Source organism: Ischnura elegans, chromosome 1 (assembly GCF_921293095.1).
Source record: "Ischnura elegans chromosome 1, ioIscEleg1.1, whole genome shotgun sequence".
Taxonomy (NCBI): Eukaryota; Metazoa; Arthropoda; class Insecta; order Odonata; family Coenagrionidae; genus Ischnura; species Ischnura elegans.
The window spans coordinates 17,200,877-17,228,839 of record NC_060246.1 but is presented as its reverse complement, the minus strand read 5'-3'; the positions used below and the strand labels follow the sequence as shown (position 1 = coordinate 17,228,839).

At 40.3% G+C, this 27,963-nt stretch overlaps 1 protein-coding gene across 2 annotated transcripts in view; it reads right to left on the bottom strand.

The window, feature by feature from the left end:
- Nucleotides 1-18,401, bottom strand: part of LOC124156344 (globin) — a 75,395-nt gene extending 56,994 nt beyond the window's left edge. For both annotated transcript variants that reach the window (XM_046530853.1, XM_046530862.1), the window contains exon 1: nucleotides 18,210-18,401. The gene's annotated coding sequence lies outside the window, so the exon portion shown is untranslated. The remainder of the gene's footprint in view (nucleotides 1-18,209) is intronic.
- Between the last annotated feature and the right edge of the window lie 9,562 nt (nucleotides 18,402-27,963).

Below are 27,963 nucleotides of genomic sequence, written 5' to 3'. Positions count from 1 at the left end.
ACGTTGATTGAGCAATTGATAACAGATACATTTTCGGAGTGACTCGGAGAAAATCATTTTAAAATTGCGTAATATTTCCATTTCAAAAGGAACGATAAAATTAGAGAGATACATAGCCAAAAAGATAGTGATTGGAATTAGTTTTGGTGTATAAATTAATGAGTGGTCGCAGTCAAATCCCCTTAAATCAAGTCTCAGTTCACCGTAACTCCAGTCATCAATGCTCTTCGACTTTACTTTCTTTTAATACGTAAGTAGGTTAAAGGTTGGTGTCCCACCACATTCTACCGTACGCCTATTTAGGCGACTTGCGAGATAGGTCAAATATTTAGAGCACTCGACCCCACGTGCATGGTGATAGAAAAATCCATTTCGAATAAAATCGAAAATCGAGGTATAATAGTGAAAGATCAAGGAAATCACGATCGAGCCGTGGTTTTCGAATTTCGATCCAAACTCGATTCATCAACTTCGATCTTGACCATTTCGTTGGATCCCAGCAGTGTCAATACCGATATATGATAACGTAATTCGTCTCATGTGAGAGACTTTTCTCTAATTACGTTAACATTGGGATGGCACGCCTTCGATCATCAAGGAAGGATCGAAATCAGTGGATCTTTCATAAAAATTTTAGTGAAGCCGAATGGTTACAAGCGGTGGTCCCAAAACTTTAATGCGTGCGCAGCTGTAATTATTTGCTGCTAATAATTTGTACATGTACGAGCAATTATCGTATTCTTAGCTATTTTTTTCTACTACTCAAATGTGTACATATTTTGAGTGTTTTTAAAATAAATAATTAACATACTCGTGTGAGAACTGTTTTTTTTTATTATTTTAAAGAACCGTCAATTTTTTCGATTTTTCGATCTGTAGGTTCAAATTTCGATTTTTGTCAAAAAGTCGAACTTTTCATTTCCATTAAAAATCGATTTTGACCGACATTTTGCCATCACTACACGTGCATTCTGCGGCTATAAGGGGAGTGTTTTTTTTTTTAGCATTTTTCCCCATTTTTTCCTTCCCAAAGGCTTTGCGGGTGGTGACTAGAGAATCGGTGTCAACCATTGTCCACTCCCCCCACCCAGCCCCCTGTCCGTCAGCCGCGTCTCCGGACAACCTCCGAGCCGCATTGTTGCGTCACCCGCCATCGACGGAGTCCCACAATGCATCGGATGTCGGCATAGGAGTGGGAGACTTCGCCACGGCATTGAATTTGTCTGCTCACTGATGCCGTTTGCAAATCACTGGCGTTATTGGATCTCCCAACCAGCGTCATTCCTAGTTACTGTTGGGTCTATCTCGCCTTTTTGTTAATCTACGTCTACATATTACCTACCCCGCCAGCCCCATCATTAGGCTTGTGGCGGGGGGTGCTAGGACATAGCAGTCAAAAAATAAAAAGTAAATGATCTAGCGAAGTTCCGCCCAGCATATATTAAATTGCTTTATTGCTCTGGGGAAAAACGAAAATTCTTGTGTCTATCCGCCCGGCAAAAAATCTCTCTTAATTTATCGTAAATGCTGCCCTTAGAAATACTTATGAGGATATAATATGATGTACTCCGTTCCACTCTGAAAGATATCTTTTTTCAATCGCTCAATCAGTCTAAGCCTAGAGCTAAGCTTGCGAGTCTCTAGCGGCTTCTACTCTAATTCGTTTAACGTCTGTGTTACGCTTTATGTAAACCCGCAGCAATTTTTTACTAATTGCGCAGCTTCCCTTTTTACTTTTTTGTTCGCGGATAAAATCATTCTGCGCTGGATCCTTTATGCTCGCTTCACACTCAAAGCAATTTTTTTCTCGTCGAATCAAAATAATTAATTGAGTAGTGCAAAATGACCGTAGCCATCGATGCATCCAGAATCCAAGTTACGACTACTTATAAAAAAGAAGATACGGATATCAGTGTTATAATCAGAAGGGTCAACTAAGACCTCGCATGTGCCATTTAAAATTTTTTAAACCGGTTACATCTAGAAAATTCTCCTGGAATGATGCATCGGTAGTCATTGATGATTTAAGAACATATGTTAATGACCTGAATATAAGGACAATGCACCACCATATTCATTTTTAACGATGAATCAACTTCAGAAACAGTTTAGAAAAACTAGAAAAGAAGCCTAACAACTTTCCTAAAAATCTACTGCATCAACATTAATTACAAGCACAATCATTAAAAATACATTTGTTCTCTAGTTTTTTGTTCCTCTCTGCTATAGAGAAATGGCTTGAAAAAGCTATTCTTGTGGTGTCCCATGGTGTCTGTCGCACTGTTTATAGCCTCTGCACTTCGAAAGTTGAAGCATGGAATGATAATTATAGCGCCAAGAGACGGCTCTAGCAGTTATATCACATTAATTACATCGCTTATCTCTCGTGGGCTGGTAATAATCTCATCGTCTCCTCAGTCATGTTGACAATTAAGTTTATTGCTTTTCTCCGCGATGCGGCAACATTTATTTACCGTTCTGTTCTGTTTCTAACTGGATTTATATTTCTGACTGAATTTAGGTATACTTATCATCGCCATTGCCATCAGCAATCCTGAGATTGGTTTAGCATAGCTCTCCGTTCCGCCACATTTATCATAAAGTCTCATATTCTCATCCACAGGCGTTTGTCAGCATATAAAGGAGTAGCGACATGTAAACTTTAAGAGAATCAAAAAATTTAAGTCCGCATTTTAGGCATTGTTTATAACTGCTTTAGTGCGACCCGGCAGTTATAAAAGTCCTTGGATGTTCGAGAGAAAAAATAATTACAAATACTAATGTTCAGCTCAGTATATATTCTTTCCGTCTGACCATAGGAAATATAATCTGATTCTAAAATGATTTTCCCAGTATCATTCTGAAAGATACCATCTCTTAATTGCTTAAGCCTGAATCATACGATAATTTATTTTTGTCGCGAAAGTGATCACTATCGCGATCACAAGAGTGATCACTCGCAAATGATCGTCGCCGGCAATTGTTTTTCGCGATCGCGATGAGGATTCCCATCGCTATTTTTCATCACTCGTCTGGTCGCTTTTTCCGTCGCTAAAACCGTCCCTAAAACCCCATATCAGTCAATCAGAACGCATGACCGTATGGTGTGATTGTAGCGCAGCGTTTGACAATTGTGGGAAAGACATAGATAAACAAACACCTATATATTTTCGTGACGCGGGTCCTATGACAACGAGCTGTGATATCGAAGTGATGCGAAAAGCGACGGCGGGAGTGACCGTGTGATTCAGAAAAATGATCACTAGAGCGATCGCTTTTCGCGACGGGAAAAGTGATCGCGATAGTGATCGCTTTCGCGACGAAAAAAATGATCGTGTGATTCAGGCTTTAGGCAGTCTTGAGCTCAGCACGCAGTCTCCGAGACTCTAGCGACGCCGAGATAATGTAATTTGTCTCGAGCCAAGGCGGCTATTGGACCCAGAACAACTCGATCAGATCTCCGAACTCCACTTGTCGCTGCATTCGTATCAGGCAATCGAATAGATATTTCGGGTTCTGGGGGAGTGAAGGATGCCTTGGCGTGATTCATTGTGAAGCTGTGACATTCATAGAATTGAGTCTGGGTCATGAGATAATCTGAGGCGTTTTTGGGAGGAAGGAACCCGCTAAAGTAGTGGTCCATTTTAGCTCTGCATCGATATGTCGACGGTCAGAAAGTGCTTCGAAGCGGAAAGATTGTTGGCTATTGGTTGATACCGGTATTAGATTAATATATATAATCAATAATATAGAATAAAAAAAAATTAAAATTCACATTTAACATATCGATGGTTAAGTTCTAACAACACGTATCTCAAAAATAGCAACTTTTGAGGAGAGAAAATAAACGATTTATATTTTTTACTGGCACACTGAAATTAAGAACCAAAAGTTCATAAAACTGAAAAAGAAGCATTAATTTGCAAACAAAGAGCTGTTTTTTGCTTTTACTTTATTTTTTAATGTTATTACACCTTGTTTGAGATGCCTGTCTCAAACTGGCCGAATTTGAGATACGTGTTGTTAGAACTTAGCCATCGATATTGTCTATGACTGCTTTAGTGCGACCTGGCAGTCCTAAAAACCCTTCAATGTGCGAGAAAAAACAAATGAAAATACGTATCTTCTGCTTAGCATATCTCGTTACCATCGGACTAGGAAATATGGTATATTTTAGAAGATGGTCCCAAATGAACCAATTTTCCTAGATTCCTTGATAAGTGCTAGATAAGATAAGTTACTTGATAAGAAGGTTATTTTATTTATTTCTTTTTGTTTATATTCATCAGCCCGGAAACATTACTATTTGGCCTTCACATTGGGGGCAAATGACAAATAAATATTGACGACCACAAGCACCCATACCTATTTCAGGGGTAACCTACCAAGGCGGGAATCGAACCTGCGGCTTTCAGATTGGCAGGTAAGGACTGTACCCAGCCGCCACTAGGGCCGTAATTGTTACTAAGGATCCCATAGTCATAGATAAACGACTTAAGGATGTAGCCTTGAGTTTTGGTTAAAGTAATAGATCAGGAACAACCTTTGATTGAAGGAAGGAATCGCTTACAAGAATTTAAACAACGACACACCACGCGATTGCCATACACAAGAACTAGAAGTAGTTGAGAAACGGTGACTACAGTAAATGACGTCATCGACGCATCTGACAAAGTGTCAAGAACGTTGATTTTTCGTCACAAAAACCTCGAGAAATTCCCTTCGGATCGAAAAACGGAAAGTATTGAGTCTCTCTTTTTTTCAATGTCTTTCTCAATCGACGATAAAGAGTAGATGATGAACGACTCCATTGCGTCCTTCACTTCGAGTAGAGGCGAGAGTTCATTTCGGTGAGAAATTAGCCACACGCAATTCGGGAACGTTTATTCCCAGCGCTTGTAGTTCCCTTTTGTGCCCAGTCCTCCACTGGGTTTTTGTTCGTCTGAATTACGTTTCTTATCTGCTTAACTCAGTTTCAAATTTTCATTCCGATAAATCATAGTCAAGAGAGAGAACTTGTGTGGGTGTGCGAGTTCGTCTTACAACCATAGATGAACCTTAATGTCCAAAATTGGTCGCAGTCTCCTCACTGTAGTTAGCAGGTTTGAAGTCCTCATCCTTAACTGAGATTTTTCCTCCCATCCCCGTCGGTGCAAGCATTTTATAAAGAAGCTCATCATGGAGCGCTGTTTACTTTTTTCCGTGAGTATTGAAATGAATATTATTTCTGAGAGGGATATGCCGAAGTTCTAATCTATGAGCTCTGCCTTTATCATAAACCTCAACATTTACTGAGATGAAAGTGAGTCATTTTTACCCTCAATGGATGAAATTTAATGCTTTTCCCGAAATCGTTCATCGTAATTGGTTAGCCGTAAAAATGCTACAGCCACTTTGCTTATGCGTATTTGTATTCTTAGCGGAAGGTATGTATGTAACTTGAAACCGATTGCATGGAATGATGTAATTTTTATTGGCGTCATATTTTCATGCGTGCTCATTGGCTTACGTAGAACTGCAATTCCTTTTGTTTTTGCAACCTTCGTTTCAATGAAATATTTTCGGTTTTAGTAGCCGTTTTCTTTCATACGATTTTATAATTCTCTTTCCATCGCCATCGTCGATTGTGCCGCCGGTATGGCTCTGCTAAATTTCTCATCGCCCCTCCCTGCACTGATAACTCACTTATCGATGTTTTTTGCGTCCGACCAGTTTCAAGTGACTCTCCGAATAGCTTTTTTTTTGTTTCTTTAAGGTGATTACGAAACTGAGAGGCGGCCTCTTCGCCCTAAAAAATCATTCTATGAGTCACATCACGTCTTCTTTGTTTTGATTTATGCCAAATTCTATCTCCGTGACACTCTTTACAGAGAAATTTTATCCATGTAAACAGTAAATCTCTCATGAACTCAAAAGAGCAGCAAGTGATGATTTTTTGTATAATGGATTGCGAATGAAATTCAACAAACCTTGGTCTTTAAGTGAGAATATCGTTACGATGTAGATATAGACGTATTTGATGTAGCCTTGGTGAATTATCTCTTTACATTCATTCACGGAGAAGACGCCTCTACAGACCTTGCTATAGCATCAATCAATGCATTCATAAAAGTCATTATATGCAGCTCTCTATCATAATTAAGATATCGAGTAAGTTATTCCATATAACTTTTTTAATAATATAAGATAACGAAAAAGTGTATTATTACGTTTGTTGGCATAATTAGGTCTAGACCAACTTCGACTGGAGAAAAAAAAGATATGTGGAATGGAAACTTAAGCTAAATACTAATGAAAGCGTTTTCATGTAGTTTTGTTAAAGAAAGAATAGCCTCCTCATGTATTTGCTTTAAACTCCAGTGTAAACTGATGAGTGAACGAGCTAGTGAATAAGTTGGGATTTGGATTTCTTCATGTTGGAGCTTAGGCATACTGTAAAAGAGGGATGTACTCTAAGCTGGAAATAAAATAGTTTTAGCAAGGAAGCAACTCATTTTCGCACTTGCGAAATGGTAAATTTTAATGTCCACCCATTGACGGGAGTGAGTCATGCATGATGATAGCAGCAGTGAATTCAAGACCAAAATTGATGGTCATCTGTTGCTACAAAAGAATAATCAAATAGATCCGATTGTGTGAATGATGTAGAAGCCCCAAGATGAGTGAGGGTCTTTTGAGTCTTATGAGTCTTTTGAAAACTTTTAGAAGACCTAATCGGCCACGTCATGTGAGACGATTAAAATTTTTATGTGATAATGACAACCGTTTTGGGACAGCTGTAAAGTTCGAATAGCAGAGGTAGAGAAGCAGAAAGCTATGTATACATAGCCTTATGCTTCGTCAAGGGAAAAACCACTCATTAGAATCCATTAGTTTCGACACCAGCGTTAACCTCGGATGATTACGGTTAGTTACGAATGGTAACTGCGTATATGCTGCCTGAACGTTATGTATTTTTCTTTGTTAATTGTGTTACAACGCGCATAATTTATTATGTTGGTTGTAATTTAGTTTGCTGCTATATTTTCCTCCTACACAAATTCGTGAACGGATTGTCTGGGCCGCACATAACAAAATTTGAGCTTCAATTAACCACGGTAATCAATTTACTTCACAAATCACTTTAAATTATATTATGTGAGCATGACTTAATCATTTTACAAATACTGTTACATGAGATCTGAAAAACGAAGTTTGACGGCAATTTTAGCTCTTCCAACCGGGTGAGGATGGCAATGACGATTAATGAAACCGGACGGTAGATGAATTTGTGAAACACTTCGCGAGATGTGCACTATTTCAACGAGAATTTAATTTTTAGCGTAGAATTAGGATAAGTTATTAGATAAAAAATTTATTTGCATAGTTAACTTGCAGGTGGACATTAAAATTCCTGTGACTTTCGTCCAATATCGTGCGTCATTTGTTTTCAATACGGTGCAGATACGATTTTTTTCGGTACTTAAATCGAAAATATTAAAACGTGCTATGTTTTCATTATAACAATCGTTTTCTATGAATATTATGAAAAATAAAATACCATCTTAAAATTGAAAATCTCTTTTAATCTACCAATCCCACTACGTCTCAACCAAAGGAGCTCATGAACCAGCGCTTTCATTGGTGATTTAATCTGATAGTCAAAGTACTATTATAGTAAGTATGGAGCCTACGAGGAACAAGAATGAAACTAGAAATATGTGAGCAATAATATCAGCTAGGATGCTGGATGTGATGCAGGATTTCCTACTCCTAATAATACCATGTGCTCGCCATTATAATGGTATTTTATGCACGTCCAAGGACTGTTTATATCAGGCTGAAGAATACCAAAACTCGGATACGTTTTCTTCTGTTGAGATTCGGCGCACTTGAACAAGCATGCGATATGGGATCGAAATCGGAATCCAACTTCTCTAATCGCATGTTTGGATGTTGCAGTGCAAACAACGAGCGTTGCTATCGCCAATGAGGGGGAGAGGGAGGGGAGGGTGAAGATCCAGATTAGCTCCTCCTTCATTATTGCTGACTTAAGAGGGCGAGCGATTTGGGTCGCCTTCCGATAAGATCACAAATCGACTGCTGCGTCGCTGCATAATGTCTTATTTCTGTTCTCATTAGTAGTAACTTGATATGCACGACAAAAGAATCGCTGATCTCCAGGAAGAGGGCAGGAAGTTGGCAATAGCTCAGCTTTCGTATTTCAAAGGATCCGGGTCTTAGCTGGATACATATTTAGGGGAGAAGAAATATTTCGCGCTTTCCCGGCGAATAGACTTAGTGAAGAGTTCTCGGCATCGCCGCCGGGTCAGGAACTGCATAACTGCCGACGTTTCGATGTCCGACGTCGAAACGTCGAACGTCGGCAGTTATGCAGTTCCTGACCCGGTGGCGATCCCGAGAACTCTTCACTAAAGTTTTAGGTGAGTTTGCATGGGTAGGGAATGCATTTTTTGTGTAAGGGTAAACTTAAAACTATCTTCTCGGACATTTTGGGGGAAGTTTGAACCCGAAAGGGAATCGGGCTGGCGGGAGTGCCACCTTCCCACACAATGGGCCTGGGTTCAAATCCCGGCGGCGGTGGATACTCTTCAGAAACTTCCCGATCGTGCTGTGTGGAGGCTTATTCAAGTACAGAACTCCATCCGTCGTCGTTAAACGTCCAACACTGCCCATGGAAGAACTTTATATACCTACCACACTATCGAAAATCTGTTTGCGATTGGTCTTTCCTTATCACTTTTTGCGAATAGAATATTTGTTGGATTCAAATGTCAGACGACCTAAGAAATTTGAAAATGTCAGTCAACTCAGAAGAAACACCATGAAATATTACTAAAAGTGAACTAAATATTTTGCTACACTGTTAAAAGATCAGATATTTATATGTGTATTCATACATTTGCCTTCCTGTTAAATATTTTGGTAAAAATATCTCGGATTCTGTGATATCGATGCATTATATAAATCTTCTTATTTTCTGTGCTACTCGTTATCTCTAAGGTGTACAATTACGTATGTTCCTAAGGGGTCACTATTATTGTTTTTTTTGACTTCAGCAAGGCCTTCGATCGTGTCGATCATACTAAGCTTCTTTTAAAACTTAAGTCACTGAAATTATCTTGTAGCGTGCTGAACTGGTTTCTGTCTTACCTTCATGGTAGGAAACAAGCAGTCAAGGGACATGACGGGAAATTGTCAGAATGGAATTCTGTCACACTTGGAGTTCCCCAGGGTTCGGTACTTGGGCCACTTCTTTTCTCAATTTACATTCTAGATTTGCCTCAGCAACTGAAATATTGTAGATATATGCTTTATGCAGACGACTTACAGATTTACTACCACTGTAAACCCCAAGAAATTGCAGAGGCCGTAAGCAAAGTGAATTCTGACGTGCTAAAACTGCATTCTTGGGCTGCATCAAATAATTTCATTTTAAATGGTGCCAAAACTAAAGCCCTAATTATGGGAGGCACACGTATGCTTCAGCGTATTGATTTGGACCAAATACCAAAAATAAAGGTTGATAATCATGAAATTATTTATTCCCAGAATGCTCGTAATCTTGGTGTCACTATTAGTAATAATATTTCCTGGAAAGATAACGTATCCCAAATTTCAAACAGAATAAATTCCACACTATATCATTTGAAAATATATAAACATTTACTTCCTATGGACACCAGAAAGAAACTTATTTCCACGTTGATATTTCCTCATCTAGATTATTGCTGCTTAGTTTATTATGACCTTACTGAGGAACTAAACCTTAAGCTCCAACGGCTAATGCATTCATGTGCCAGATTTATTTATGGTAAACGGAAGTTTGAACACATCAGTCCCCACCTTCGGGAACTTGGATGGCTACCAGTTACTCTTAGGAGAAAATATTTCCTGGGATTGTTCATTTTTAAATTAATACGTAATCATATGCCAGCTTATCTGTATTATATGTTTCCCATAAGACAGACTACTGAATCCTCATTAAAAATTAGACGACAAGTTTATTTTTACTTTCCACCACACAAAAGTTATGTATATGGAAAATCTTTTGTTGTAAGTGCAATAAAATTATGGCATTCTCTGCCAACGAACTTAACCCAAGTGAAATCATTAGAATCTTTTAAATATAAATACTGGAAATATCTTTATAAAACTTTGTCTTTGTAAAAGTCTTTCCCACCTTTGTATATTCTTGAACACTATTCATTAATATCATATGTAATGTAAATGTGCACATCTATAATATTATTATTTGTATTCACTAGTGCCGACTGATATATTATAATGTAAATGTATTGTTTTTCTAAGGTGGCTTTGCCACAGAAAATAAATAAATATATTATTATTATTATAAGGGGCACGCTTGTCCCGGAATAATAAATTTCATTTCCTATTCAATTGTATTCCGTCGGATGGGACAGTAAATTGAGGTCTCATTGGAGGTTTTTTTAGAAGCAGCCTATGGCCGACGCCGGATTTCTCTCCGCTCTTCCTCCTCTACCCTTTCCTCCTGGCGCGATCTCCACCTCCAATTGCCTCATCAAAGAAGTTTGAACCCTCTGACCCGACAAGGCCATCGCTCCGTTTGGCCTTGCAAATTCGGCTACTTTCCTTGGCCGATTTCTTCAGATGCGTGGTTGTCCACTGAAAAATAACTTGAAATTTTGAAACGCTTACAATGCCAACATCGTGACGATGCAATATTATTATATTTAAGATTTCAAAACGGGAAAGAGTTGAAATGCTGAAAAGCTTGAGGCTTAGGGGCCTTTATATACTATGAAAGGTATTTTCTATCCCGATGCGACGTGAAAATACTCAACTATTGCGAGTTTTGGTATTGTTAGAAGCCATATTCGAAACTCATCTGAGCTAAAAACTCTTCTACTAATTTTAATATATACATTAATACAAATGGACCTTTGGTATATTTGTTCTTCATGTATATTCGCAAGATACTGATTACCTAGGCTATAAATAAGGTATTATTACGAGGATATCATGGAATGTGAAAACATCTGTTACTAGCCCATTACAGGATATAATGTTGGCATAGATTGTGAAATCCACGGAAGATAACTGATATGAAGCACCTTGAAGAATGATTAGATTTGGGCATTGCATGGATTGATTGCTTCCAAGTATTTTTTTCTCTTTGAAAAGGATCCCTAGAGAAATGACGTTTTATTGAGAAAGCCAAAGGTGTGAAACCATCATACAACCCCAAACAATAATAATAGTTAATCCAGGCATTACGATTTTCCAGGGAATAGCACTGTCCCCCTTCTCTTACTCTGCATTAATATATTCCAAATTTCAATGCAGGAGGCAATGATAATAGGTTCTTCGTCAACTTTATTTTCATTTCGACTGCGTTTGAGTTTGAAAAATAAAGAGAACCGTATTTTTCCGTTTTTCGTCACAAAAATCGACGGTGTTAATACATCAGTCGTTTGCAAGAATAGGTGCGCGCTGTAGTGATTTTAAAACTGAGTCCCATTTAGCATTCATCAAAGTCCTTTATTTTTCGGGCGAAAGATGGACTCCCGTGCCTAACCGTACAGAAAAATATCTCCCTTAATGTACTGCTTCTGTAGGGCGTGGTAATATGATGCGTTCCTGGACTGACTTCCTCTATTTCTCTCTGAAAGATATCTGTTCTTAAAAAATCCAGCAATCTAATTTTTACATACACAACCTCCGAGTCACTAGCAGCTCCCAGGCCTATTTACGTGATGAAATCTATGCTTCGCTCTCAGTTCGCTCATAGCAGTTTTTACGATTATTTCCAGCTTTCCCTTGCCTACTATTAAGGTTACGGATTAAAATTCTGCACTGGACCATACACATTTGCGGTGTATTCGATTTGCATCCTTACGAGTAAGACGTAGCACATCTTTTTCAATTTTTCATCCGAAAAACTTCCATAAACATGCTTGACGAATCCCAGCTTCTTCAGGGTACTGCAATAAATATTTCTTGCATGTTCTCCCAGCGAAATGTTATAAATTGACTGCACTGGTAATGTTGCATAATTCATGAACGGAGATTGAGTATATTGGAACTGAGTAATGAGCGTGTTTAATTGCGAAACTGTGCGAGGAATTGATCGGTGGCTGTGAAATGCGTTCGCCTGTTGACCCAATCGCCAATTATGATTGCTTCCTTGAACTTTGGAGTCTATCGCTTGAGCTTTCTTAGTCACACCATTCAACGTCACTTATGGGAGAATGATCGAAACCCGATTTTTAGTGGGAGTGTGCCGCATAGTTATACTCATATGTAAGATGGTATCCATGACGATTGATGACGTGGTGTCCAAAGGGATCTCACAGAGGAGGCCCCAGGCCATCCCGTATCAGAGTCCTCTGGATAGCTTTCTCAACACTACTCCCTCACCATATTATTATATGGCAACCCCTGAGAACTCTGCACAATACTAATTTGGTTGTAATGTTGTCACTTATGGCGTATTCTAATCGGACGCCACGAATGTCCGCATCGTAGCAATGAGTGTAAGATCAATCAATCTCTCTCCGCTCAATTCTTGCAACAGAGTGCATGCGCTCAAGAGGTATAGCACTGATTATATTATCGTGAATATGCATTTCGGTCAACAGCTCTAATGGTCGCTAATTTTCCAGTGAAATTCGGTTCCCTCTGTCGTTTGCGAATTGAGTGGCAAATTTTGTAAATCCATTTGAATGGATGGTGAGTGGCAACAGATATAGTGGTAAACTGGATAGTATTTATTCATGGTAGTGACTCTGAGTTGAATCAATGAATTAATTTTTTTAAATGTAGTTGGTGTATGACGGTTGCTTCTCGTAAGTGATTTATTCGTCTGACAGCTCAACCAAATGTGGACTACTCGGTCTGAAAGAAAGTATCAAGATATGCCAAGATCTGAAGCTCAAATCTAGCCCAAGTTGAGATTTTTCATATGAAATGGCATGTTTGAGTGTGGCACATCAGCTTAAATCGATTAAATCTTGATGATATCATCTAGGGATGAACGAAAGAAATATGTTGTAGTTAAGGATCGGCAACAAATACAGAGACAACTATGAGTTGAATTATTATAAGTGGTATAATTCTGGGATCGGTCAATAATTTGACGCCACAGTCTTCGGAGTCGTATGGGTTTGTGGTAGGATGTGAAAAAATAGGAGTTTTTGGGGAAAAAATGCAGAAGAACATAAATGTATTCATCAATGATTAGAATCTTATGCGAAGCTACCTACGAAATAAAAAAACCACGGAAAAGACTCGCATAATTATATATCTTTCGAGTTTATGGCGCTGCGATATAAAGTGGTCCTTATCAAAGCCAATGCCCATCAGCTTGGGCTTACGCAGCGTGCCAATGGGCCCTTTTCATTTGCTTACTATGGAGAGCACACTCTTCGGCGACAATACAAGACTTTCGGAGATTTTTCCCTATGCACACGAGCTGCTATAATGGGGTCGTTTACTAAGAACCGATATCGTAGTCAATTAAATTAATCGAGTTGATGAAATTAAAGTTTTCCCCATTCAGCCGTTTCCTCGTGAGCGAAAAATGAAAAAAAAACGCGGAAGTTGCCGCCCAATTTTCAAGAGTTGGTGACTTCTACAGAGTTCTGGCTCATTTACTCGTTCAGGGAGAACCTTTCATTGGGGGACTGAATCGCTTACAAGAGTGTAAACAACAATGAGCCACGCGCGATCCGTGTACAGGATCGAGGAGCAGCAAAGAAAGGGTGACTCGCTTGGCGTGAGTTGTTGACGTCATCAATATATGTGAAATGCTAAAGGCCATCGATGTTTTGTTGCTAACAGCTTAGAAAGTAGGCTACGGATCGAGATCCGAAAAAATACGGGTCCCTAGTCTTTTTCATAATAAACGGTGAACAGTAATTGGTGAAGATCTCCTTCTGGCTGTCACCATCAATAAATTCAGTTCTTAACATGGAAATATCTTCCACTATTTCTCTCCAATCATATGTGCTTTCAAAATTTTAAAGTGCGATCTTAAAATTGCGGGTTTCAATGCACTGGATGCATGACGCGATCATTAACGGACTTATCCGAGCAGAAACTTCCTTAATTTCATACGCATGAGCATTCGAATGACGGGAAAATCTACGAATTGAGGCTCAGGCGACTCAATCAATTGACTTCAATCGACCCTTTCAAACGTCTTTATATATCCATGAGTTATGGCATCTAATATTCCCAATAATTTCCAGGAACCCATTTAAATATTCATGTCGATAGCGCGATTTTGCGTGTTATCTAAATTCCACCACAAAATTCTAACTCGAGTCAATAACTTCCGAGAAACTGTTAAAAGTGTTTGACATCGATTGCGAGTGAATTTATCGCTGATCAACTTCGTGAGGAATCATTTGGCTAAATATGTTCTATCATGCTTCATGTTGTTCGTATTGCTACAATAGTATCATAGAATAAGACGCTCGAAATAATGTTTTAGCGGCTTATTTTAAGTGTGGAGAAGTGCACGAATGTCCCTGAACTTGTGTATATCTTTTTCCTGCATTGCAGCCTTGTGAATATGTGAAACTGTGAAGCTTTCTTCATAAAATTCAGGAAACGAAGATGAGAGTACCAAAAACCTTATTTGCTGTTAATTACATCCACTTTGCTCCCGATCCCTGACCATGAGCTTCAGAGGATGCCGAGTACCTTTTTTCTTTGGATCTCCGATGGCTCCCGTGGAAATCTTACGTGCTATCAGTCCGGAATCATATTGAGACAGGAATTTACGCGATTTTTTTTATTTCCTACACCTCTGAAAGTCGACCCAACATTCAGCTCCCAGTGTGAAATTTTACGTGGAAAAGTGTGTATTCAAACTTAAACAAATTTAAGCTCATGGCTTAAGTTTTGGGCAGAATATTTTGCTCGCTACTACATTCCATTTTCTCATATTTTTATCTTTCATTGATGATTAAGAATTTCCCTGTTCCAACGAAGCCGTGGGTTCGACATGCTTACACTAATACGATACGCAGAATTGGCTAGAAACAATGCTTGCTTCCGTTCCTCTTGCTTCTTAATTTTTACAATGAGTTTGGCTGCGTTCCGAGATGGACAGTCCCCCCCTAGTGCCCGAATTGGTCAGCGCCGTCTCTAATCGCCACGGATAAAGTGACGCGAATTACTTCAAATTGACCCAATTGAAGGCCACCCTCTGCTCTGTCGAGGGAGCCTTCGGGTAATCGTGAGGACGGGGGAATCGCATTCGCTGAGGGACGACCACTCGTGTGCACAAATCGAAGCGTTTGAATCGTCCGATAAAAAAAATATAAACAACAAATGGTGATTTCCACACATTATATGATAAACTCCACTACCGACCATGTTTTCGACTCTCTGTGTCATTTACAAGGGGTCATAGAGTGTCGAAACCATGGAGTTATATATTTAAGAGCGGAAATTGCCATATGTTGTTTATAATTTGCCATGGATACATCGCATTTCCATCACGTTAAGCCTGAAAAGATTTCATAAGTTTGAATTGCTTTTTTCATTATTAAAATTTGTTTATTGGAGCTTATTTTATAGGCGTTAGGCGTATTTTTGGGCGTTTGCTGTGGTTCCTTATTTGGTGTGTGGTGTTACAGGTAACTGCTGGTGGTTTAATCATGGAAATGGTGGCAGCTGGCGATATTTGCTTTTTTCAAGTTGTAGAGGTGGAAGACTTGAAGGAATGAGGACCGGGACGGTAAAGTAGAGGAATTTGCTGGGTTTTCGGCGTTATCGATTCTATATAAGCCTTTGCTCACTTTCCCACCGAAAGAAAGATTTACTTACAGCGGGAAATTTAAGCATGGAAACAGGAAAACAGTTTATCAAACCAGTTTATCAGAAGTGAGGCATGGACAATGACAGCCGAGGAGAAATCAATGATAGAGGCATTCGAAATGTGGTGCTACATACAAATGATGAAGATCAAATGGATCAACCGAGTTAGTAATGAGGAAGTCATAAGAACAGTTGGAGAGAAGGTAAGCCTCGTGGAACCCTTGATTAGAAGACAGAACAACCTTATAAGAAATGATGGCCTATTCAAGGCAATGGGCGAGGGAAAAGTAGATGGCAAGAACGGAAAAGGTAGAATGCTAGTAATATATACGGGACTGGTAAAGAAGGACGTGAAAGAGAAGAAATTTGTTGGTGTGAAAAGATTAGCTGTTTGGAGAATTGAATGGAGAGCTGTGTCAAACCAATCTTAGGATTGTTGACCAGTGATGATGACGATGGTGATTGCTCGCCTAGATAGTGAACGATTTGCACCAGCCATACATTTGCCTATACGAACAAATATTTTGAAACTGTGTGTGTGACTTATTCACATCTGTTTTTATAATCACTGCGGCCTAAAAGATAAACTGTTGGCGATATTTAAGTGACGACGCGTACATGAAAGTCAATTAAAGGATGATGACAAGTGAAAAATCATAATAAATTAGACTGCCGGAGGAATTGAGTTGATAATGTTGCGTCTAGAAATCGAAGCCTGTAGTTTTAGTGATAGTTACACGAGCCGGGAAGGTTAGGACTCCTCTCTGGATAAATAAATTTGCAAGGGTCCACGTATCTGAATTCGTATAGCCCTTCTTTTTCAAAGCATATGAGAATTCCTTAGCTCATGGAACTGGGAAAGAAAATAGGTCACCTAGTGGAAAAACTATTCCTCAAAAACACTTGCGCGTAAGCCCTACTCGGGAATACTCTGCGATTGGAGACAGCCTATTCCTTCATATTGACAGAACACACCTCGTCCCCACGTACAAATTGAAAGGAGTGTAATTCCAGTGAGCATGCAGACGATTCAATAAATTTCATTGCTGATAGTGGAGTTCCAAGAACTATTTTTCTGTGTAAACGTGATGAGTGATATAACTGTAGATGGTGACGAACTTGAGCATGTGGAACACATTAAGAATTTAGGCTGCACGCTAGAGGAGTTAGACATGGACCCTGAATTGAGCATATCAGCTGGAGAACATCGCCGGAAACGTAGCATTAATTAAAAAGAAGCTGTAGATGTGTCTACTATTGTGTTGAAGTGTTAATAAAAGATTTGGGATGATCCGCAACGGAGCGCAGTCCTTTTTAACCCGAAAACTCAGATGCGAATAATGTGATGGCGTTCAAGATTTGGATGTTTAGGAGAATTGAGAATGTGAGATGGACAGAGAGGAAAAGGAACGAGGAGGTTTTTGACGCGAAGTGTAAAGGGATGATACTGATTGAGGAAGCTAAAGTAAAGTCAGTTTAACACTGGGAACAGGCGGGTGTGATTCGTATAACTGCTGCGTCGTCTCTGCTTGAGCCATACGATAACCTGAACTAATAGTATTGCAAATCCTCCCCTATTTATCAGCTCAAGGCTGGATGGCGATATTTGGTGGAACTTGGTGACAGGAAACATAATAAAAGGTACATTGAGTTGTATGGTATTTGGAGGAGGCGACCGACAGCTGAGATCATTTGCGCCATGAGGGAAGGGTAGGCAAGGAAGGGTGGAGAGAAACCCGGCGTCGGCATTAGCCTGCTATTTACGACAGGCTCCATGGAGACCACGGCTTAACGTCCCATCCGACGGACGGAGTGTTGCGCTTGAAATGTTCTCCATTCAAGCAGGGATCGGGCAGTCTCGGAAAATTCTCTGCCACCGCCGGGATTTGAACCCGAGCACACCTGGTGAGAAGTCAACACTATAGCCACCACATCAACCCCATCCCCCTGAGTTGTATGCTCCACAAAAGTTAACTTTGGTGGAACGTACGCCTCAGTGTATCTTTTATAATGTTTCCTCGCCTCTTTATTCCACTGTACATGAGTGCAATCTTCGTCCCGACTGCGTGCGCTTCAGCCAACCTCTCCGCGGTCATCCGCTCCGCACCACTCGCACCGATATCGCAGCGCGCAAACACGCGTGCTGGCCGTCTCTCTCCGAACGGGAGACTCGCGTCGTCCGGTCACGCGTCCCCCCCACCCCCTCTCCTTCCTACCTCCCAGCCCCGCGCAGACACACGTGCTCGTGTAGCGCGTGTCGTTTTGATTCGCTAGCCACTAGCGGAAGGCCGAGTGCTTGGCTGACGGCCTATCCTCCTCTACACTGCGGCGAGAAACAATTGAGGGAGTCGAGGCGCAGCTACTATAGAGAAATACGCATATGCAGATGCACTGACCAGGAGTTGGGGGGGGGGGTCCTTCCCTCGACGTGGGCCTCCCTCCGCCGTTGCAATCAGGGCCCACACCCTCCGGGGTCCAGCGATGGGCCTATTGGACGTCTGAGGGTCCTCCCGGCCGGTCGTGCTCTGCAGATGGCCGCCGCGCCTCTCGTACCTCCACTGCACGTTAGCTGACAAACAATTGCCCTCCGCGCCGCGCAGCATCCCTTCCTCTCCTCCATTATCAACTCAGCATCACCCCCTTCTCTCCCCCCCCTCCCCTGTGGATGTCCACTGCGTGTACTCGTCGCTGGTCGCGCAGGCGCACTCGCGATTAAACGCCGCGGCCGCTCTTCACTCGATGGGAAGTGAAAATAAATTGCCCTCAAAAGAGCCCAGGTTGCTTCTCTCTTCATCCGAAGACAAGACAATGGGAAGCTGGGAAAAAAAATATCCAGCCTCGAGGTTTATTTTCATTTATTTTCTGCCGTCGCCGCGAGGAGGGCGCTCAAGTGGACAAGGAGGATCCCCGCTCTCTCTCTCTCTCTCTCTTCGTCGCTGTGTCATGAGGATGACGGGCGCCACCACTCAATTGTTAGGTTTGTGCCGTCACTCTGGCCACCTGGTCGATCGGAAAAGTCGCTGCGACGAACGCTGTAGGTTACCACGTAGCTTCGGGTATACTTTTGTGAAATGCGATTTGCCTTCACTGTTAATTTTTTTGTTTATTCGCACGCATCGGAAAACTATTAATTTAATAAAAAAATCTATTAATTTCGTTTCTAAAATGTAAAGCTATCTTTGTTTTTTACCAATCGGACAGCGGGCGTACCCAGCGAGGGGCAGGAGGGGGCAGCTGCCCCCCCTAGAAGCAAAAACCGCAAATGTCTTAAAGGAAAATAATATTTTTTCAAGCAAATAATTTTAAAAACTAATAAAGAGCTGTTACAGTTTCCTTAAAATGTTGATTCCATTCACCATTTCCATGCTTAAATCTTACCGGCAACTTGAACAACCATGGCTTACCCCCCCCCCCCCCTAGTTTTGATCCTGGATACGCCCTTGTAGCAATCCAGGGGCCCGGCAGTCTAATGTCTAATAATGCTTCTTTGGCGTTGCTTTTTAAAAAAGATAATGGCGATAGTTCCCTCTTCTGTGATTTTCATGCCTCAGTTTTATGCTCTGAATATTTTCGTGTACTTATCACTAAATGCCGTTATGCTGCAAAGGGGATTGACTCAAGTTTTTTTCTTCGGCATGATTCCCTGGCAGACCTTATGAAATTCAACTATATAGAATAATAATGCCATGTCAGAGGATAGGTGCGCCTAGGTTAGTGGTCTCCTCAGCGGACGTATTGCCGCCTCAGCCGCCACAAGGAGGGCTGAAGACCCCCTTAAACCCCCCGCCTGACCCTAGAGCGAGGTGACCTGGTGGGCAAAGGGTTCGATTACTGGCCGAAGGGTCCCGGTTGCACTTCTCGGATGAATCTTTGAACTTTTCCATAAAAACTCCTTGCAATGCAAAATGGCAGAGATGTTCATGGAGGGGGCTTTAGCTATTCCTCTTACAGATCAGTGGCGTAACTATGGGGGGGGGGGGATGAGAGGATGCATCCACCCCGCCAAAGCCTCAGAGAAAACAAACAATCATTTTAAAATGTTGTCAGAATCGGATGTATAATAACTGCATCTGCTTAACTTATAACCCAATGTTGCTTCTAAGTAAGCAACATCAAAAATGTATAAATTTTCTGCTATATTTTGGAAATATCTTAAGTGCGCATTATTTTATAATGTAAATTGTAATGTCGAAATATTTCGCTCCCACGATAATTATGGTTGAGTGCAAAATTTTCTAGTTTTCAAAATGAAAAATATTGAAATTTAATCTCTCCCAGCTGCAGCTCTGGGTTGGAAAGGGTTGAAGTAAAATTTTAAGTGTCAAAATGATCTAAAATGCATTTTCAGGCATGTTATTTTCCAAAATTTTTCCTGAACTCCCGGTTTTCTGGGGGGTAGCCCCCCCCCCCCCCCCAAACCCCCCCGCCCCCGAAGCATATTCCTAGTTACGCCACTGTTAGAGAGGGTAGGTTAAGCGAGGGGGCGTGGGATTTCAGACCGTCCGACATATTGTTTTAACTTGGTTGAAAACTCTGAAAAAACTCACGAAAACTCGGAAGTGCCTTCAAAATACCAAGACAGTCTCGGATTAAATCCAAACATACGATACATTTGACAAAAACATATGGGAAACGTGGAAAGCGCGGTTGATCAATGTGGTGAAGTAAGACATGCGCATCGGTAAACAGGCTTCTGATGCGAACGGGCATAAATACTATATGAGAAGGGGGCACAGGCGATAACTGACGGCTGCTGAGCTGTTTGGCTGTGTCGGATCCAACGTCAAGCCTCGAATGAGCGTCTTAGCGTCAGCATTTATTACGGTGGTGGAGTGATGGGTGGAAGACGTAACTTTTTGACACTCCATGATAAAAGGAACGTCTGTAATCGGCGTTCATTATTGAGCCTCAAATCCACCTCATCTTATTGTTAGTGGGGAAGTTCATTCATTACATATTCCTTGTCGGCTATTATTTGGAATTTTTATCTGTATTTAATAGTCTAAGGCTGTATGGACTGAATATTGATTTGGATATGATTGGAAATAATTGCTCTTTAATTAAATACAAGGTCAAGGAATGAAGTTTGATTGAGTGTTTACAAGTAACGTGTTCCATATCTCCGGCATAAGAAACTACTTACTCATTCCTTTGCAAGCATGTTCTTCTCCTTCATGATGGGCAATTATTCGATTCCTTCAGCATTTTTTTATACCTAGACATAGTCTGTACTTTCCAAATACCATTCTGATTGTGCTAGCTGTTATATTACCACGTGGCTTGCTTTTGTTTTTAAATATCCTTTCTTCTCGACCATTTCTGAACCTACCATTCTCCATAAAATTCTCTGTTTTCTTGTAATGGTAGAAAAAACTAATGTTTTTAGCGCCTTTTTGAAATATTCCCCGCTCTTCCGTAATCAAAGTGTTTAGTTTCTTTCCTCGCAATTTTGCGCCTTTCCAGCTGCATCGCTGAACTTGATCTACTAGTGCTCGGATTCTCCACCGATTTGATTATTCCTTCCTTGGTTGTTTATCGGTTCATCAAGTTATTCAATTTCTTTTCTTCAACAGGGAGACTTTGCCTGGCCGAAAGTAAAAGATTTAAGTCCGCTGAGATTGTCTAAAGTATTTTTTTGACTCATGAATCCTGAGATATTTTCTCCTAATTTCATCCATTTATTAACCATCCTTTCAATTCTTGCGATGAATGTCGGGATATTATCTCCGATCTGAAAACAAGAATATAAAAAACTGTCGCTGCAGTAGATGCGTGCTGACTCTTGGCACCCTTTCAAAAATTGCTTTTAGCTTGGTTCGAGCATTTCTCCGGCTGTGTTGTAGCTCAGCAGATAGGTCATTGGTTTTTCTCCAAGACGCGTAACTTGTATATATTTCTTGGGGCCCGTGTATGAACTCCCACCCGTTTTGCTCTTTCCTTTTCGTCTGCTCCGCAAGCTGCATTTTCATTTACACGCATATTTAAAAATGATTATTTTACCTGCAAGTGACATTCTCTGCTGACAATGCCTATTTAAGGGCCTAAAAAAGCAACATTCTTCTCGTTGTTACCAAACTTCTCTTCACTGCGGAGCTAACCTACTCGTTAAGTTTCTTCTTTTCATCAATGAAGGTTGAACTAATGCCATTAAGCATGCATTAAGTACAATCAGTCATAGCATTAACACGTCAGTAGTGTAGAAGACGACAATGGAAATTTTACGTGGTGTTTACATGCGATGGTTTCAATACGGTCCTTCACTCAAACCCGAATTCGCAATTCATTGAAATAAAGCGATGGATGAAAGGGAGAAATAAGTTGCTTCAAAAATCTTCCTCATTCCACTATTCTAGAAAAAATTTGGGGATGATGGAAAGCGATTGTTTCCGCTCACTTGCAGCTAACCTTTCGTATCTCTTATTATTCTTCCATTTACATATTATAGAAGAATAATAATCATGAAGGAGAAGAACATGTTTGCAAAGGGAAGAGTAAGTAGCCTCTTATGCCGGATACATGGAACATGTTAATTGTAACCTTCAATCAAACTTCATTCCTTTACCTAATATTTAATTGAAGAGCAATTATTTCCAATCATATTTTAATGAAATGAGATTTCGGTTTCGCGTGAAAATTATGAGAAAGGTTTGCTCGCAGGTTTCCGCGGCAACGAATGGATGACGTCAAAATTTTCTGGCTGCGTTCGCGTATGTTGCTGAAATATCCACAGCAGTTTCGTTGTGACCAGGTTCACCGGCGTCACTAAGATAGCTGACATCCTACCCGGGCCCAAAGATAAAATTTCACCGTTACTTTCCGAAGGCGTGTAGTTACCATTCTCTTGAGGTAAATGGTACATCGGCAAAACATGCAGAACGCTGAATAAACGGGTGACTGAACAGCGGAGAGTGACCAGAATTGAGAAGTTTTAAAGCAACGGCCATCGTTGAGCACGCCTGGATCGAACCAGGACGTACGATTTTATTCGACGACGCTAAACTATTAGCAAAAGGTATTAATTTCAAAGGGTATTACTTTCTAACGAGAAGTATTTCCCCAGAATAATAAGAGAAGCTATTGAGATAGCGAAAAGGCTTCAAAGACTTCAACAGCGAAGATTGGTATCCGCTTCACAGCGCACGGAAAAGAATTATTCCGCGCAAATTTGTGGCGTTACCTGATTGGCCGAAGAAAATTTCCGATTTTGGCGACAAAATTCCCTATGAAAGAGAGGACCACGATCTTCTTGCCATCCTTCACCTGAGGACACAAGAAGGATAACCGGCTAAACTGTTGTGGATTATTTAAAAAAATACCCGGACGCAGCCCGAAAACGTTAACGTCATTAGGATAGCTACAACAGATTAAGAGGCTCACAAGCATTCTAAAATATTTGATTCGGAACGATTCCTCTAGGGCTGCCCTTCGCACTTCTTTTCCATTGAGACGAGTTACCTACGTTGACGTTGAAACTTTCGTCCTGAGAAAATTGAGCGGAAGCGCTCGGGTGAAGGCCGAAAAAGGGTTGAAGGGAGATGCAATTATCACGGAGCGCAAGGGGTATGACGATGGAATTAATGCCAATTCGACATTCCTTTGTAAGTGATAGCATATATTTTACCTATACATGTATAGGCGCATGCTGTTCCGTCAGTAGGGGCGGAGTGGCCAAGTCGGCTGGTCGGCAATCGCCGAGGGCACCGAGCTTAGGGGACCCCCGCTACGCTTGCGCCTATTGTGAAGCGGATATGAAAGGCGTAGTGAAAGAGACTCAGATTACTCGAACTAAAGTTGTATTTGCAATCCTAAGTTTTCATTAGTTGCTTTATTTAGACCATACTCAGTTTTTAAAAAATATAAAAAAACAAGTTAAGGAGTCAGAAATTAAAAAAGAACCTGATGCTTTTTTGAAAAGGTTATTCGAAAAGGTTATTTTAGAGTTTTTTTTTAGATTTTATTGCAGTTTCATGGAACAAATTCGCTGAATAATAGATAATAGAACCATAATTCATTTTTAAATTTTATATTCTGTGAAATTCTCACATTTCATAGTATTTTTTCTTGCGGAATTACTATTTTTTATTAACTTTGAGAGCCAGAATAGCATTAAAATCTATATCCGGGTATGTAACTTACTAAAAATTTCCAGAGGAAAGACCTTCGAATCCTTCGGTAAGGAGGGCCCCATCATTAGCCCCAACCGAGGGACCCAAGACCGTATTGCAAAAATTGAAAAGTCTGTTCAAAACAATGCCGGATGAAAAATAATTAACGTTATGAATCCTTACGCTAGTTGAAAAATATTAATTCCCCCAGGGCGAACTAGATATACTTACCATGCAGCTTATTTTTTTACAGACTACCATCTTTAACCTCTCAAAACATGTTATGTGGTGATGAATTCATCAAAACCATTCCAAAACCATTCATAAACCATTAAAAAATTCATCCCCGTCGTTTTACATTAAGCATCACTCAAAAAGTCACAAAAATGCAGTAAGACTTAGTCTTCAGAAGTTTTAAAGAAAAACATCATTTGTATGGAAAACTCACGATTTTAAGACTATGAGACCGAAATTTCTAGACCTTTTCGTCAGAGCAGCCATTTTTCAGGAATATGATACATGTCATAGGATATAGGATTAATAATTCAAAGGGATAAGATGGTGATCCCAATGAGTTAATGGCATGTATTAATTTAGCCTCCCTCCACCTGCAATTTTCCATTATTTTTTTATTATGTATTGTAAATAATCATGTCAAATGCTCAAAATTGTTATCTCTTATATTGCTCAGAGTTCTAATCGTTTCATCGCGAAACACTTCGCTGTACACAATTTCATTTTTAAGAAACTATTCTTTTTTCTTGCCTATTTTTCGTGCAGTGAGGGATAGCTAAATTTTGACTTGGAATTTTTGCAGCACCAATAAATACTTGTGAGAACTTTGTTAAATAATAGCTAGGTAAATTTACTAAGTTTCCTAATTATAGCTTTTTTCCAAATTTCCTTTTTTTTGATGGTACGGTATTTGGAGGAGGTGACCGACAGCTGAGGTCATTTGCGCCATGAGGGAAGGGTATGGAAGGAATGGTAGAGAGAAACCCGGCGTCGGCATTAACCTGCTCTTAACGAAAGGTGCCAAGGGGACCACGGCTTAACGTCCCATCCGACGGACGGTGTGTTGTGCTTGAAATGTCCTCCACACAACATTCAAGCAGAGATATGGCAGTCTCTGAAAATTCTCTGCCACTGCCGGGATTTTAACCCGAGCCCGCCAGGTGTGAAGCCAACACTCTAGCCACCACACCAACCCGATCCCCTTTTTTTTTGAGTCTGGGTGAATTTGTGTTCACATCATATCTCCATTTTCTTTAATGGTCCTTCGTATTGAGTTGTGATTGTGTACTATTATGTAGTGAAGTGTATCTTGTCTTTAGTTTCCTCATTTATCTGTGATTTTACACTCTTATGCTATAGTGTTTATTAGTGGCGTAGCCAGGAATTTCGTTCAGGTGGTCCAAAACCAGGGGGAAAATTTTTTGAAAAACAGGCTATTAAGTAATCGGTTTTAAACCAATTTTAACACTTTTCACTATCGAAAAAAAATTCATTTGTAAAAGGAGAATTTTGTAAATTCATGATTTTTCAATATTTTGTTTTCTTTTATGAAGAAAAGTATGTATGTTTATATATTTTGGGGGTGTGTCCAGACCCCCTGGACACCCCCTGGCCACGCCACTGGTGTTTATCTTGTCTTTCTTTTAAATTATTATGTTAGTTTATTTTTTTTTTTTTTTATCTTGCAATGGGTTTTATTTCTCATTAATAAACAATATTATTATTATCATAACTGCATATCACCGCTAAAATGCCAAGTTATGGGAGTGAAGGTTGCTTGGGTTCTCCACCAGGTTAATCTCCTCCATGGCTGCCGACGTTTCAGGGTACGAGTCGTACTCCATCATCAGGGCTGAATTTCGTGGCTTGGAAAGTGGTCGTCTTGGTGCCAGGGTCTCAGGTTGAAATCCCTCTGATTGGTCCTTGGTTTTGATCGGACGTAATCTCCGCAGGATGGGTTTCCAGTTGTTGCTCAGGGAGTAACTGCCATCTCTATTGATAATGTATACCGATAGTTGGATTGCTATGGCCTCCTTAGTAAATTCTTTCCCAATATTTCTTCTCTCGGGATATAATCTTCACATCTTACCAATAGATAGAATGGTTTTCATGGAGGCTGTGTTCGTACACCACAGATTTTTCAGGTTGACATAGCCTTAAATTCCTCTGATGTTCTTTTATTCTCATTGCGATTGTCCGACCAGTTTCTCCCAAGTAAACATCTCCGCATTCACAGGGAATCTGGTGTATTCCGGGTGCTGCGAGGCTACAGGGATCCTTTGCTCTGACTAATTGGTCCTTAAGTTTAGCTATAACCCAAAGGTGCATTCTCGTGACTCCCAGATGACATAAAGCATCATGTAGTTATTTTAGATTCGTTCTTGCTTCTGAATGCTTACTTGCTATAATCCTCCACATTGCTCCTGTAGTTGTGTTTTTTTGCCTGGACGGTAAACGATATTGAATTTTTAGTTAGCTAATTCATGTGGCCGTCTCATAATTTTTTCATTCTTTATTTTACTTTAGTGATACTGATCAAACGTACAGGCCACGCATCTCTGGTCAGAGGTGACCTCAAAATGTCTCCCGATAAGGTAGTGTCTCCAGTTCCTCAGTGATTCCACAATGGCATAAGCTCTCTTCTTGACAGAGAAATATCTTTGCTCAGCTGTTTCAGTGTCCTTGAGAAAAAGGCTTTGGGATGTTCGGCTTGACTGGGGTTGGTAAACTCTGAAGCATCAGTTTCAACTTGAAAAGGTGTATTTTCCTCAGTTGCAGAGATATGCCTCTCCTACATTTTTCTTGAGTGAATTGAATGTTTTCACAGCTTCTTCAGAGAGTGGAAATGGCCCTTTTAAAGGAAAAGGTCATAGGCGGATCCAGGGGGGGGGGGCACGGGGGCACGTGCCCCCCCCTAGACCCTAAAAAATATGCAAGATTTTTAATATGGTCCCATTATCATTTCGTTCGTTTTGTATGACGAGGTATCCTTGTGCCCCCCCCTGAACAAAATCCTGGATACGGCCTTGCTTGTGCCCCTCCCAGAAAGAAATCTTGGATCCGCCCCTGGAAAAGGTGGTTGGTTCTTTGCTGAAAATTCAGAAATCCATTGGCAATAGTGAGCAAACATGTCATTTGGGATAGGTAAGTTCATCAAAAAAGCAAAACTATATGGATCAGGTTTTATAACTCTATCTTCGATCAGATACCATAATAGTTTCACAGATTTAGTTGAACTATTACATTTATATTTGTTTAGTGCCAGGCTATACTTTTCAACTGCACTCTAAAATCTTTCCAAATTTTGGTCATGTTCCTGTTGGTCATGGCCGCAAACTTTTACATCATCCAGATTAGGGAAAGTACCTTAGAACCTTTCTTCAATGATAATTCTGTTGATGTTTCTCTGGAAAGCTGGGACACCATTAGTTACCCTGGAAGGAATTCTCCGGAACTGATTAAGTTTTCCAGCAGCTTCAACATCAGTACGTTAATATATGCCTTATCTGATTCTAGAGTAGGTACTTTGGTGGTAGGCACTCTTCAATGGTGCTAAATATTTTCCAATGTGATACATCCTGTATCAACTCTTCTTTTGCTGGGAGAGGGTTGGCATCAAGCATTGTAATTTGTTAATAGTTTGAGAGTAATCAACTACTATTTTAGGTTTGTGATTTTCTCTCTACAAAACCTTGAGCAGGCTATGGTGAGTTAATAGGTTCCATTACCTCTTCTTTGAGCAATTTATCCACTTCAGCTGCAATGAATATTTTTTCAGCTTCTGTTTGACATCTGGATTTGTTGATGACAGGTTTGCAGTCTAGTGAGAGATTGGCAAACAGTGATGCTGCTGGAACTCGAGCAGTAGTTAGTGAACAGATTTTAAGAGGTGGTTGTCACCATGGAATTCTATTTCTACAGAAGATTGGCTCTTCAAAAGAACGCTCCCGATCAGGAAGTCAGCGCAGAGATTTTTCATGAAAAATACCTCAGTATTTGCATGTGTATAGGTCTGTATCTGTGTGTACAT